This window comes from Hyla sarda, unplaced genomic scaffold, assembly GCF_029499605.1.
Source record: "Hyla sarda isolate aHylSar1 unplaced genomic scaffold, aHylSar1.hap1 scaffold_2793, whole genome shotgun sequence".
NCBI classification, from domain to species: Eukaryota; Metazoa; Chordata; class Amphibia; order Anura; family Hylidae; genus Hyla; species Hyla sarda.
Window position 1 is genome coordinate 16,303 of NW_026609497.1, and position 13,874 is coordinate 30,176.

Here is a 13,874-nt window from a genome sequence, read left to right on the forward strand (position 1 = left end):
CCTATGTATAATGTTGTAAAAATGCTCTAGAAGCTAAAGTCGCAGAAATGTCGCACATATTTGGCCTGCAACTTTCTGTGCGACAAATTCAGACAGGAAAAATCAGTATAAATCCTTAGAAAATTATCCCCCAGTGTCTCCATCTGCTGGCGGTATTGAATAAGCATTGCTGCACTGATGGGGTATGCATTAGACGAAAAAAAAGAAGAAAAAGAAGAATAATACGCCCAGAAAAGAGGCGAAAAGGAGAAAAACGTAAAAAAACGTGAAAAAAAAGTAAGAGGAAGAGAAGGGAAAAAAAGGTGGAAATGGGTTTAAAAGTGATTTCGGCGGAGAAATATATATATATATATATATATATATATATATATATATATATATACGCGCACACACACACATATATATAAACGTATTCTCCGTTGAGATATTGCAGCCGCTGCTGTGTCCAGGCCCAGGAGCCTTAGCACTGTGCTATGATGTCACTCAATACCACTGACATCACTAGGTGTAAACAACATCTCTCCTTTGCTGTGTATGTGACTATGGAGCTGTTTGGTGATGTCGTCTATTACGGCCTTCATAGAAGCAACAGGAGATTGTTGCATCCATCTAGAACCCTCAGAACTACAGTGCTATGATGTCACTCACTTCCACAGGCCTTGCAGAGTGTAAACAACAACAACCCAGCTTTGTTGTGTATGTAACCATAGGGATTTGTGATGTCACCTAGAACCTTCACAGCAGCGACAGCTTTATGAGGAGCATCAGCACTGCTCTGCCTGAGCAGAACCATCACCGCCATAGGTTGTCAAATAACCCGGATTTAACCCACACAGGTAAGTCCAATGGGGTGCAGGCATGTCCTCTATGCTTACAGCTTCCCGTGGGTGTTGGTTTGATACCGTTTGGGGACAGCCAAGGAGGCATCTGCAGGCAACAAAGGTAGGTGTGTGCTTGTGTGTGTGTTTCCTATGCAGATCCTAAGCCCAGTGTCACATGCAAGTAGGAGGAGTAAGAAGGGTTCCTGGCAAATCCGGGTTATGGATTGCATTTAAAAAGGCCCCGTGGGAGTGCAATGGGCCCCTGTCTTGCTGCTTAGCAATAATGGTATGGGTTTAGGTTCTGCTGTGTGTACTGGTGGTTGACTGCCCCCCAGCCCAGAGTGTGCATGGAAAATTGTCTGGCAGCCTCCCTGACAGCAAGCAGTGATAGTGCCCATGAAGGGGACCTTGTTGGGCCCGCCCCTTTCACGGTTATCGCTTCTCGGCCTTTTGGCTAAGATCAAGTGTAGTATCTGTTCTTATCAGTTTAATATCTGATACGTCCCCTATCTGGGGACCATATATTAAATGGATTTTTGAGAACGGGGGCTGATTTCGAAGCTTGCTTCCGTCGCCCTATGCATTGACCCGATATGGCAGTATCTTCGGGTACAGTGCACCACCCCCTTACAGGGTTAAAAAGAAAGATTCCTACTTTCATTGCTACCTGCTTGCTTGCTGGCTAGCCAGCTAGCCAGCCCTGTGGGCCTTGCTGCTGCTGCTTCTGCAGCCAAAAAACAAAAGGTGGTGCTGCTGCTGCTGCTTCTGCTGCTTCTGCTTCTGCTTGTGTCTGGCCGCTGTTGGAGCGTCCAGGCACAGGACTTCTGCTGCTGCTGACTAAATGGCCTCCTTAATTGGATCATTTGAGTAGCCAGCACACCTGTGCAGGTAGGGCATGACATGATAGGCAGCTGCCTTGATAGCGGGTGGGTGCTGAATGTTCCTAATTGACAAAATAAGATTAATGCTTATGAAGAAATATAAAATCTCATCCCTTCCCCAATATCGCGCCACACCCCTACCCCTTAATTCCCTGGTTGAACTTGATGGACATATGTCTTTTTTCGACCGTACTAACTATGTAACTATGTAACATAACATGGGGGGGGGGGGGGGGGGTCTCCTGGCTGTTCACACAGGTGTGTCATTGCTGTACATTGACCATGCATTGCTTCTGTGGTATTGCAAAGGCAAAGACAAATGCTTCCAGCCATCCATTGCACTAATGGATTGGTCATCAGCTGGCTGTCTATGTCCCGCATCAATATAGACCAAAGTACAGAGGGTTAGGCTATGCTATTGTGCACCTACCTGATGCATCAGAAGGTGCGAGGCCCTTGCTAAATTCTGTGCACAGACTTTGAGATCTATGCTTTAGACTGTATCTAAACCTGCTCCAACATGGACTGACATTCTGGCCTACTTTCAGCCGATGCGACTTGTCTGTCGCTGAACAGTCGCTTTTTATGTATTCAGCACCTATGTATAATGTTGTAAAAATGCTCTAGAAGCTAAAGTCGCAGAAATGTCGCACATATTTGGCCTGCAACTTTCTGTGCGACAAATTCAGACAGGAAAAATCAGTATAAATCCTTAGAAAATTATCCCCCAGTGTCTCCATCTGCTGGCGGTATTGAATAAGCATTGCTGCACTGATGGGGTATGCATTAGACGAAAAAAAAGAAGAAAAAGAAGAATAATACGCCCAGAAAAGAGGCGAAAAGGAGAAAAACGTAAAAAAACGTGAAAAAAAAGTAAGAGGAAGAGAAGGGAAAAAAAGGTGGAAATGGGTTTAAAAGTGATTTCGGCGGAGAAATATATATATATATATATATATATATATATATATATATATATATACGCGCACACACACACATATATATAAACGTATTCTCCGTTGAGATATTGCAGCCGCTGCTGTGTCCAGGCCCAGGAGCCTTAGCACTGTGCTATGATGTCACTCAATACCACTGACATCACTAGGTGTAAACAACATCTCTCCTTTGCTGTGTATGTGACTATGGAGCTGTTTGGTGATGTCGTCTATTACGGCCTTCATAGAAGCAACAGGAGATTGTTGCATCCATCTAGAACCCTCAGAACTACAGTGCTATGATGTCACTCACTTCCACAGGCCTTGCAGAGTGTAAACAACAACAACCCAGCTTTGTTGTGTATGTAACCATAGGGATTTGTGATGTCACCTAGAACCTTCACAGCAGCGACAGCTTTATGAGGAGCATCAGCACTGCTCTGCCTGAGCAGAACCATCACCGCCATAGGTTGTCAAATAACCCGGATTTAACCCACACAGGTAAGTCCAATGGGGTGCAGGCATGTCCTCTATGCTTACAGCTTCCCGTGGGTGTTGGTTTGATACCGTTTGGGGACAGCCAAGGAGGCATCTGCAGGCAACAAAGGTAGGTGTGTGCTTGTGTGTGTGTTTCCTATGCAGATCCTAAGCCCAGTGTCACATGCAAGTAGGAGGAGTAAGAAGGGTTCCTGGCAAATCCGGGTTATGGATTGCATTTAAAAAGGCCCCGTGGGAGTGCAATGGGCCCCTGTCTTGCTGCTTAGCAATAATGGTATGGGTTTAGGTTCTGCTGTGTGTACTGGTGGTTGACTGCCCCCCAGCCCAGAGTGTGCATGGAAAATTGTCTGGCAGCCTCCCTGACAGCAAGCAGTGATAGTGCCCATGAAGGGGACCTTGTTGGGCCCGCCCCTTTCACGGTTATCGCTTCTCGGCCTTTTGGCTAAGATCAAGTGTAGTATCTGTTCTTATCAGTTTAATATCTGATACGTCCCCTATCTGGGGACCATATATTAAATGGATTTTTGAGAACGGGGGCTGATTTCGAAGCTTGCTTCCGTCGCCCTATGCATTGACCCGATATGGCAGTATCTTCGGGTACAGTGCACCACCCCCTTACAGGGTTAAAAAGAAAGATTCCTACTTTCATTGCTACCTGCTTGCTTGCTGGCTAGCCAGCTAGCCAGCCCTGTGGGCCTTGCTGCTGCTGCTTCTGCAGCCAAAAAACAAAAGGTGGTGCTGCTGCTGCTGCTTCTGCTGCTTCTGCTTCTGCTTGTGTCTGGCCGCTGTTGGAGCGTCCAGGCACAGGACTTCTGCTGCTGCTGACTAAATGGCCTCCTTAATTGGATCATTTGAGTAGCCAGCACACCTGTGCAGGTAGGGCATGACATGATAGGCAGCTGCCTTGATAGCGGGTGGGTGCTGAATGTTCCTAATTGACAAAATAAGATTAATGCTTATGAAGAAATATAAAATCTCATCCCTTCCCCAATATCGCGCCACACCCCTACCCCTTAATTCCCTGGTTGAACTTGATGGACATATGTCTTTTTTCGACCGTACTAACTATGTAACTATGTAACATAACATGGGGGGGGGGGGGGGGGGTCTCCTGGCTGTTCACACAGGTGTGTCATTGCTGTACATTGACCATGCATTGCTTCTGTGGTATTGCAAAGGCAAAGACAAATGCTTCCAGCCATCCATTGCACTAATGGATTGGTCATCAGCTGGCTGTCTATGTCCCGCATCAATATAGACCAAAGTACAGAGGGTTAGGCTATGCTATTGTGCACCTACCTGATGCATCAGAAGGTGCGAGGCCCTTGCTAAATTCTGTGCACAGACTTTGAGATCTATGCTTTAGACTGTATCTAAACCTGCTCCAACATGGACTGACATTCTGGCCTACTTTCAGCCGATGCGACTTGTCTGTCGCTGAACAGTCGCTTTTTATGTATTCAGCACCTATGTATAATGTTGTAAAAATGCTCTAGAAGCTAAAGTCGCAGAAATGTCGCACATATTTGGCCTGCAACTTTCTGTGCGACAAATTCAGACAGGAAAAATCAGTATAAATCCTTAGAAAATTATCCCCCAGTGTCTCCATCTGCTGGCGGTATTGAATAAGCATTGCTGCACTGATGGGGTATGCATTAGACGAAAAAAAAGAAGAAAAAGAAGAATAATACGCCCAGAAAAGAGGCGAAAAGGAGAAAAACGTAAAAAAACGTGAAAAAAAAGTAAGAGGAAGAGAAGGGAAAAAAAGGTGGAAATGGGTTTAAAAGTGATTTCGGCGGAGAAATATATATATATATATATATATATATATATATATATATATATATACGCGCACACACACACATATATATAAACGTATTCTCCGTTGAGATATTGCAGCCGCTGCTGTGTCCAGGCCCAGGAGCCTTAGCACTGTGCTATGATGTCACTCAATACCACTGACATCACTAGGTGTAAACAACATCTCTCCTTTGCTGTGTATGTGACTATGGAGCTGTTTGGTGATGTCGTCTATTACGGCCTTCATAGAAGCAACAGGAGATTGTTGCATCCATCTAGAACCCTCAGAACTACAGTGCTATGATGTCACTCACTTCCACAGGCCTTGCAGAGTGTAAACAACAACAACCCAGCTTTGTTGTGTATGTAACCATAGGGATTTGTGATGTCACCTAGAACCTTCACAGCAGCGACAGCTTTATGAGGAGCATCAGCACTGCTCTGCCTGAGCAGAACCATCACCGCCATAGGTTGTCAAATAACCCGGATTTAACCCACACAGGTAAGTCCAATGGGGTGCAGGCATGTCCTCTATGCTTACAGCTTCCCGTGGGTGTTGGTTTGATACCGTTTGGGGACAGCCAAGGAGGCATCTGCAGGCAACAAAGGTAGGTGTGTGCTTGTGTGTGTGTTTCCTATGCAGATCCTAAGCCCAGTGTCACATGCAAGTAGGAGGAGTAAGAAGGGTTCCTGGCAAATCCGGGTTATGGATTGCATTTAAAAAGGCCCCGTGGGAGTGCAATGGGCCCCTGTCTTGCTGCTTAGCAATAATGGTATGGGTTTAGGTTCTGCTGTGTGTACTGGTGGTTGACTGCCCCCCAGCCCAGAGTGTGCATGGAAAATTGTCTGGCAGCCTCCCTGACAGCAAGCAGTGATAGTGCCCATGAAGGGGACCTTGTTGGGCCCGCCCCTTTCACGGTTATCGCTTCTCGGCCTTTTGGCTAAGATCAAGTGTAGTATCTGTTCTTATCAGTTTAATATCTGATACGTCCCCTATCTGGGGACCATATATTAAATGGATTTTTGAGAACGGGGGCTGATTTCGAAGCTTGCTTCCGTCGCCCTATGCATTGACCCGATATGGCAGTATCTTCGGGTACAGTGCACCACCCCCTTACAGGGTTAAAAAGAAAGATTCCTACTTTCATTGCTACCTGCTTGCTTGCTGGCTAGCCAGCTAGCCAGCCCTGTGGGCCTTGCTGCTGCTGCTTCTGCAGCCAAAAAACAAAAGGTGGTGCTGCTGCTGCTGCTTCTGCTGCTTCTGCTTCTGCTTGTGTCTGGCCGCTGTTGGAGCGTCCAGGCACAGGACTTCTGCTGCTGCTGACTAAATGGCCTCCTTAATTGGATCATTTGAGTAGCCAGCACACCTGTGCAGGTAGGGCATGACATGATAGGCAGCTGCCTTGATAGCGGGTGGGTGCTGAATGTTCCTAATTGACAAAATAAGATTAATGCTTATGAAGAAATATAAAATCTCATCCCTTCCCCAATATCGCGCCACACCCCTACCCCTTAATTCCCTGGTTGAACTTGATGGACATATGTCTTTTTTCGACCGTACTAACTATGTAACTATGTAACATAACATGGGGGGGGGGGGGGGGGGGTCTCCTGGCTGTTCACACAGGTGTGTCATTGCTGTACATTGACCATGCATTGCTTCTGTGGTATTGCAAAGGCAAAGACAAATGCTTCCAGCCATCCATTGCACTAATGGATTGGTCATCAGCTGGCTGTCTATGTCCCGCATCAATATAGACCAAAGTACAGAGGGTTAGGCTATGCTATTGTGCACCTACCTGATGCATCAGAAGGTGCGAGGCCCTTGCTAAATTCTGTGCACAGACTTTGAGATCTATGCTTTAGACTGTATCTAAACCTGCTCCAACATGGACTGACATTCTGGCCTACTTTCAGCCGATGCGACTTGTCTGTCGCTGAACAGTCGCTTTTTATGTATTCAGCACCTATGTATAATGTTGTAAAAATGCTCTAGAAGCTAAAGTCGCAGAAATGTCGCACATATTTGGCCTGCAACTTTCTGTGCGACAAATTCAGACAGGAAAAATCAGTATAAATCCTTAGAAAATTATCCCCCAGTGTCTCCATCTGCTGGCGGTATTGAATAAGCATTGCTGCACTGATGGGGTATGCATTAGACGAAAAAAAAGAAGAAAAAGAAGAATAATACGCCCAGAAAAGAGGCGAAAAGGAGAAAAACGTAAAAAAACGTGAAAAAAAAGTAAGAGGAAGAGAAGGGAAAAAAAGGTGGAAATGGGTTTAAAAGTGATTTCGGCGGAGAAATATATATATATATATATATATATATATATATATATATATACGCGCACACACACACATATATATAAACGTATTCTCCGTTGAGATATTGCAGCCGCTGCTGTGTCCAGGCCCAGGAGCCTTAGCACTGTGCTATGATGTCACTCAATACACTGACATCACTAGGTGTAAACAACATCTCTCCTTTGCTGTGTATGTGACTATGGAGCTGTTTGGTGATGTCGTCTATTACGGCCTTCATAGAAGCAACAGGAGATTGTTGCATCCATCTAGAACCCTCAGAACTACAGTGCTATGATGTCACTCACTTCCACAGGCCTTGCAGAGTGTAAACAACAACAACCCAGCTTTGTTGTGTATGTAACCATAGGGATTTGTGATGTCACCTAGAACCTTCACAGCAGCGACAGCTTTATGAGGAGCATCAGCACTGCTCTGCCTGAGCAGAACCATCACCGCCATAGGTTGTCAAATAACCCGGATTTAACCCACACAGGTAAGTCCAATGGGGTGCAGGCATGTCCTCTATGCTTACAGCTTCCCGTGGGTGTTGGTTTGATACCGTTTGGGGACAGCCAAGGAGGCATCTGCAGGCAACAAAGGTAGGTGTGTGCTTGTGTGTGTGTTTCCTATGCAGATCCTAAGCCCAGTGTCACATGCAAGTAGGAGGAGTAAGAAGGGTTCCTGGCAAATCCGGGTTATGGATTGCATTTAAAAAGGCCCCGTGGGAGTGCAATGGGCCCCTGTCTTGCTGCTTAGCAATAATGGTATGGGTTTAGGTTCTGCTGTGTGTACTGGTGGTTGACTGCCCCCCAGCCCAGAGTGTGCATGGAAAATTGTCTGGCAGCCTCCCTGACAGCAAGCAGTGATAGTGCCCATGAAGGGGACCTTGTTGGGCCCGCCCCTTTCACGGTTATCGCTTCTCGGCCTTTTGGCTAAGATCAAGTGTAGTATCTGTTCTTATCAGTTTAATATCTGATACGTCCCCTATCTGGGGACCATATATTAAATGGATTTTTGAGAACGGGGGCTGATTTCGAAGCTTGCTTCCGTCGCCCTATGCATTGACCCGATATGGCAGTATCTTCGGGTACAGTGCACCACCCCCTTACAGGGTTAAAAAGAAAGATTCCTACTTTCATTGCTACCTGCTTGCTTGCTGGCTAGCCAGCTAGCCAGCCCTGTGGGCCTTGCTGCTGCTGCTTCTGCAGCCAAAAAACAAAAGGTGGTGCTGCTGCTGCTGCTTCTGCTGCTTCTGCTTCTGCTTGTGTCTGGCCGCTGTTGGAGCGTCCAGGCACAGGACTTCTGCTGCTGCTGACTAAATGGCCTCCTTAATTGGATCATTTGAGTAGCCAGCACACCTGTGCAGGTAGGGCATGACATGATAGGCAGCTGCCTTGATAGCGGGTGGGTGCTGAATGTTCCTAATTGACAAAATAAGATTAATGCTTATGAAGAAATATAAAATCTCATCCCTTCCCCAATATCGCGCCACACCCCTACCCCTTAATTCCCTGGTTGAACTTGATGGACATATGTCTTTTTTCGACCGTACTAACTATGTAACTATGTAACATAACATGGGGGGGGGGGGGGGGGGTCTCCTGGCTGTTCACACAGGTGTGTCATTGCTGTACATTGACCATGCATTGCTTCTGTGGTATTGCAAAGGCAAAGACAAATGCTTCCAGCCATCCATTGCACTAATGGATTGGTCATCAGCTGGCTGTCTATGTCCCGCATCAATATAGACCAAAGTACAGAGGGTTAGGCTATGCTATTGTGCACCTACCTGATGCATCAGAAGGTGCGAGGCCCCTTGCTAAATTCTGTGCACAGACTTTGAGATCTATGCTTTAGACTGTATCTAAACCTGCTCCAACATGGACTGACATTCTGGCCTACTTTCAGCCGATGCGACTTGTCTGTCGCTGAACAGTCGCTTTTTATGTATTCAGCACCTATGTATAATGTTGTAAAAATGCTCTAGAAGCTAAAGTCGCAGAAATGTCGCACATATTTGGCCTGCAACTTTCTGTGCGACAAATTCAGACAGGAAAAATCAGTATAAATCCTTAGAAAATTATCCCCCAGTGTCTCCATCTGCTGGCGGTATTGAATAAGCATTGCTGCACTGATGGGGTATGCATTAGACGAAAAAAAAGAAGAAAAAGAAGAATAATACGCCCAGAAAAGAGGCGAAAAGGAGAAAAACGTAAAAAAACGTGAAAAAAAAGTAAGAGGAAGAGAAGGGAAAAAAAGGTGGAAATGGGTTTAAAAGTGATTTCGGCGGAGAAATATATATATATATATATATATATATATATATATATATATATATATACGCGCACACACACACATATATATAAACGTATTCTCCGTTGAGATATTGCAGCCGCTGCTGTGTCCAGGCCCAGGAGCCTTAGCACTGTGCTATGATGTCACTCAATACCACTGACATCACTAGGTGTAAACAACATCTCTCCTTTGCTGTGTATGTGACTATGGAGCTGTTTGGTGATGTCGTCTATTACGGCCTTCATAGAAGCAACAGGAGATTGTTGCATCCATCTAGAACCCTCAGAACTACAGTGCTATGATGTCACTCACTTCCACAGGCCTTGCAGAGTGTAAACAACAACAACCCAGCTTTGTTGTGTATGTAACCATAGGGATTTGTGATGTCACCTAGAACCTTCACAGCAGCGACAGCTTTATGAGGAGCATCAGCACTGCTCTGCCTGAGCAGAACCATCACCGCCATAGGTTGTCAAATAACCCGGATTTAACCCACACAGGTAAGTCCAATGGGGTGCAGGCATGTCCTCTATGCTTACAGCTTCCCGTGGGTGTTGGTTTGATACCGTTTGGGGACAGCCAAGGAGGCATCTGCAGGCAACAAAGGTAGGTGTGTGCTTGTGTGTGTGTTTCCTATGCAGATCCTAAGCCCAGTGTCACATGCAAGTAGGAGGAGTAAGAAGGGTTCCTGGCAAATCCGGGTTATGGATTGCATTTAAAAAGGCCCCGTGGGAGTGCAATGGGCCCCTGTCTTGCTGCTTAGCAATAATGGTATGGGTTTAGGTTCTGCTGTGTGTACTGGTGGTTGACTGCCCCCCAGCCCAGAGTGTGCATGGAAAATTGTCTGGCAGCCTCCCTGACAGCAAGCAGTGATAGTGCCCATGAAGGGGACCTTGTTGGGCCCGCCCCTTTCACGGTTATCGCTTCTCGGCCTTTTGGCTAAGATCAAGTGTAGTATCTGTTCTTATCAGTTTAATATCTGATACGTCCCCCTATCTGGGGACCATATATTAAATGGATTTTTGAGAACGGGGGCTGATTTCGAAGCTTGCTTCCGTCGCCCCTATGCATTGACCCGATATGGCAGTATCTTCGGGTACAGTGCACCACCCCCTTACAGGGTTAAAAAGAAAGATTCCTACTTTCATTGCTACCTGCTTGCTTGCTGGCTAGCCAGCTAGCCAGCCCTGTGGGCCTTGCTGCTGCTGCTTCTGCAGCCAAAAAACAAAAGGTGGTGCTGCTGCTGCTGCTTCTGCTGCTTCTGCTTCTGCTTGTGTCTGGCCGCTGTTGGAGCGTCCAGGCACAGGACTTCTGCTGCTGCTGACTAAATGGCCTCCTTAATTGGATCATTTGAGTAGCCAGCACACCTGTGCAGGTAGGGCATGACATGATAGGCAGCTGCCTTGATAGCGGGTGGGTGCTGAATGTTCCTAATTGACAAAATAAGATTAATGCTTATGAAGAAATATAAAATCTCATCCCTTCCCCAATATCGCGCCACACCCCTACCCCTTAATTCCCTGGTTGAACTTGATGGACATATGTCTTTTTTCGACCGTACTAACTATGTAACTATGTAACATAACATGGGGGGGGGGGGGGGGGGTCTCCTGGCTGTTCACACAGGTGTGTCATTGCTGTACATTGACCATGCATTGCTTCTGTGGTATTGCAAAGGCAAAGACAAATGCTTCCAGCCATCCATTGCACTAATGGATTGGTCATCAGCTGGCTGTCTATGTCCCGCATCAATATAGACCAAAGTACAGAGGGTTAGGCTATGCTATTGTGCACCTACCTGATGCATCAGAAGGTGCGAGGCCCTTGCTAAATTCTGTGCACAGACTTTGAGATCTATGCTTTAGACTGTATCTAAACCTGCTCCAACATGGACTGACATTCTGGCCTACTTTCAGCCGATGCGACTTGTCTGTCGCTGAACAGTCGCTTTTTATGTATTCAGCACCTATGTATAATGTTGTAAAAATGCTCTAGAAGCTAAAGTCGCAGAAATGTCGCACATATTTGGCCTGCAACTTTCTGTGCGACAAATTCAGACAGGAAAAATCAGTATAAATCCTTAGAAAATTATCCCCCAGTGTCTCCATCTGCTGGCGGTATTGAATAAGCATTGCTGCACTGATGGGGTATGCATTAGACGAAAAAAAAGAAGAAAAAGAAGAATAATACGCCCAGAAAAGAGGCGAAAAGGAGAAAAACGTAAAAAAACGTGAAAAAAAAAGTAAGAGGAAGAGAAGGGAAAAAAAGGTGGAAATGGGTTTAAAAGTGATTTCGGCGGAGAAATATATATATATATATATATATATATATATATATATATATATACGCGCACACACACACATATATATAAACGTATTCTCCGTTGAGATATTGCAGCCGCTGCTGTGTCCAGGCCCAGGAGCCTTAGCACTGTGCTATGATGTCACTCAATACCACTGACATCACTAGGTGTAAACAACATCTCTCCTTTGCTGTGTATGTGACTATGGAGCTGTTTGGTGATGTCGTCTATTACGGCCTTCATAGAAGCAACAGGAGATTGTTGCATCCATCTAGAACCCTCAGAACTACAGTGCTATGATGTCACTCACTTCCACAGGCCTTGCAGAGTGTAAACAACAACAACCCAGCTTTGTTGTGTATGTAACCATAGGGATTTGTGATGTCACCTAGAACCTTCACAGCAGCGACAGCTTTATGAGGAGCATCAGCACTGCTCTGCCTGAGCAGAACCATCACCGCCATAGGTTGTCAAATAACCCGGATTTAACCCACACAGGTAAGTCCAATGGGGTGCAGGCATGTCCTCTATGCTTACAGCTTCCCGTGGGTGTTGGTTTGATACCGTTTGGGGACAGCCAAGGAGGCATCTGCAGGCAACAAAGGTAGGTGTGTGCTTGTGTGTGTGTTTCCTATGCAGATCCTAAGCCCAGTGTCACATGCAAGTAGGAGGAGTAAGAAGGGTTCCTGGCAAATCCGGGTTATGGATTGCATTTAAAAAGGCCCCGTGGGAGTGCAATGGGCCCCTGTCTTGCTGCTTAGCAATAATGGTATGGGTTTAGGTTCTGCTGTGTGTACTGGTGGTTGACTGCCCCCCAGCCCAGAGTGTGCATGGAAAATTGTCTGGCAGCCTCCCTGACAGCAAGCAGTGATAGTGCCCATGAAGGGGACCTTGTTGGGCCCGCCCCTTTCACGGTTATCGCTTCTCGGCCTTTTGGCTAAGATCAAGTGTAGTATCTGTTCTTATCAGTTTAATATCTGATACGTCCCCTATCTTGGGGACCATATATTAAATGGATTTTTGAGAACGGGGGCTGATTTCGAAGCTTGCTTCCGTCGCCCTATGCATTGACCCGATATGGCAGTATCTTCGGGTACAGTGCACCACCCCCTTACAGGGTTAAAAAGAAAGATTCCTACTTTCATTGCTACCTGCTTGCTTGCTGGCTAGCCAGCTAGCCAGCCCTGTGGGCCTTGCTGCTGCTGCTTCTGCAGCCAAAAAACAAAAGGTGGTGCTGCTGCTGCTGCTTCTGCTGCTTCTGCTTCTGCTTGTGTCTGGCCGCTGTTGGAGCGTCCAGGCACAGGACTTCTGCTGCTGCTGACTAAATGGCCTCCTTAATTGGATCATTTGAGTAGCCAGCACACCTGTGCAGGTAGGGCATGACATGATAGGCAGCTGCCTTGATAGCGGGTGGGTGCTGAATGTTCCTAATTGACAAAATAAGATTAATGCTTATGAAGAAATATAAAATCTCATCCCTTCCCCAATATCGCGCCACACCCCTACCCCTTAATTCCCTGGTTGAACTTGATGGACATATGTCTTTTTTCGACCGTACTAACTATGTAACTATGTAACATAACATGGGGGGGGGGGGGGGGGTCTCCTGGCTGTTCACACAGGTGTGTCATTGCTGTACATTGACCATGCATTGCTTCTGTGGTATTGCAAAGGCAAAGACAAATGCTTCCAGCCATCCATTGCACTAATGGATTGGTCATCAGCTGGCTGTCTATGTCCCGCATCAATATAGACCAAAGTACAGAGGGTTAGGCTATGCTATTGTGCACCTACCTGATGCATCAGAAGGTGCGAGGCCCTTGCTAAATTCTGTGCACAGACTTTGAGATCTATGCTTTAGACTGTATCTAAACCTGCTCCAACATGGACTGACATTCTGGCCTACTTTCAGCCGATGCGACTTGTCTGTCGCTGAACAGTCGCTTTTTATGTATTCAGCACCTATGTATAATGTTGTAAAAATGCTCTAGAAGCTAAAGTCGCAGAAATGTCGCACATATTTGGCCTGCAACTTTCTGTG

General features: G+C 46.2%; 6 non-coding genes across 6 annotated transcripts; all 6 read left to right on the forward strand.

Annotated features, from left to right (window-relative positions):
• Window positions 1-1,255: 1,255 nt before the first annotated feature.
• Window positions 1,256-1,446, forward strand: LOC130326058 (U2 spliceosomal RNA). Its single transcript, XR_008870740.1, has one exon. It is a non-coding gene; the product is annotated as a U2 spliceosomal RNA (small nuclear RNA).
• Window positions 1,447-3,554: 2,108 nt separating this feature from the next.
• On the forward strand, window positions 3,555-3,745 carry LOC130326059 (U2 spliceosomal RNA). Its single transcript, XR_008870741.1, has one exon. It is a non-coding gene; the product is annotated as a U2 spliceosomal RNA (small nuclear RNA).
• Window positions 3,746-5,853: 2,108 nt separating this feature from the next.
• Window positions 5,854-6,044, forward strand: LOC130326060 (U2 spliceosomal RNA). The gene has a single exon (XR_008870742.1). It is a non-coding gene; the product is annotated as a U2 spliceosomal RNA (small nuclear RNA).
• A 2,104-nt stretch (window positions 6,045-8,148) lies between these two features.
• On the forward strand, window positions 8,149-8,339 carry LOC130326061 (U2 spliceosomal RNA). Its single transcript, XR_008870743.1, has one exon. It is a non-coding gene; the product is annotated as a U2 spliceosomal RNA (small nuclear RNA).
• Window positions 8,340-10,450: 2,111 nt separating this feature from the next.
• On the forward strand, window positions 10,451-10,643 carry LOC130326062 (U2 spliceosomal RNA). Its single transcript, XR_008870744.1, has one exon. It is a non-coding gene; the product is annotated as a U2 spliceosomal RNA (small nuclear RNA).
• Window positions 10,644-12,750: 2,107 nt separating this feature from the next.
• On the forward strand, window positions 12,751-12,942 carry LOC130326063 (U2 spliceosomal RNA). The gene has a single exon (XR_008870745.1). It is a non-coding gene; the product is annotated as a U2 spliceosomal RNA (small nuclear RNA).
• Window positions 12,943-13,874: the final 932 nt, after the last annotated feature.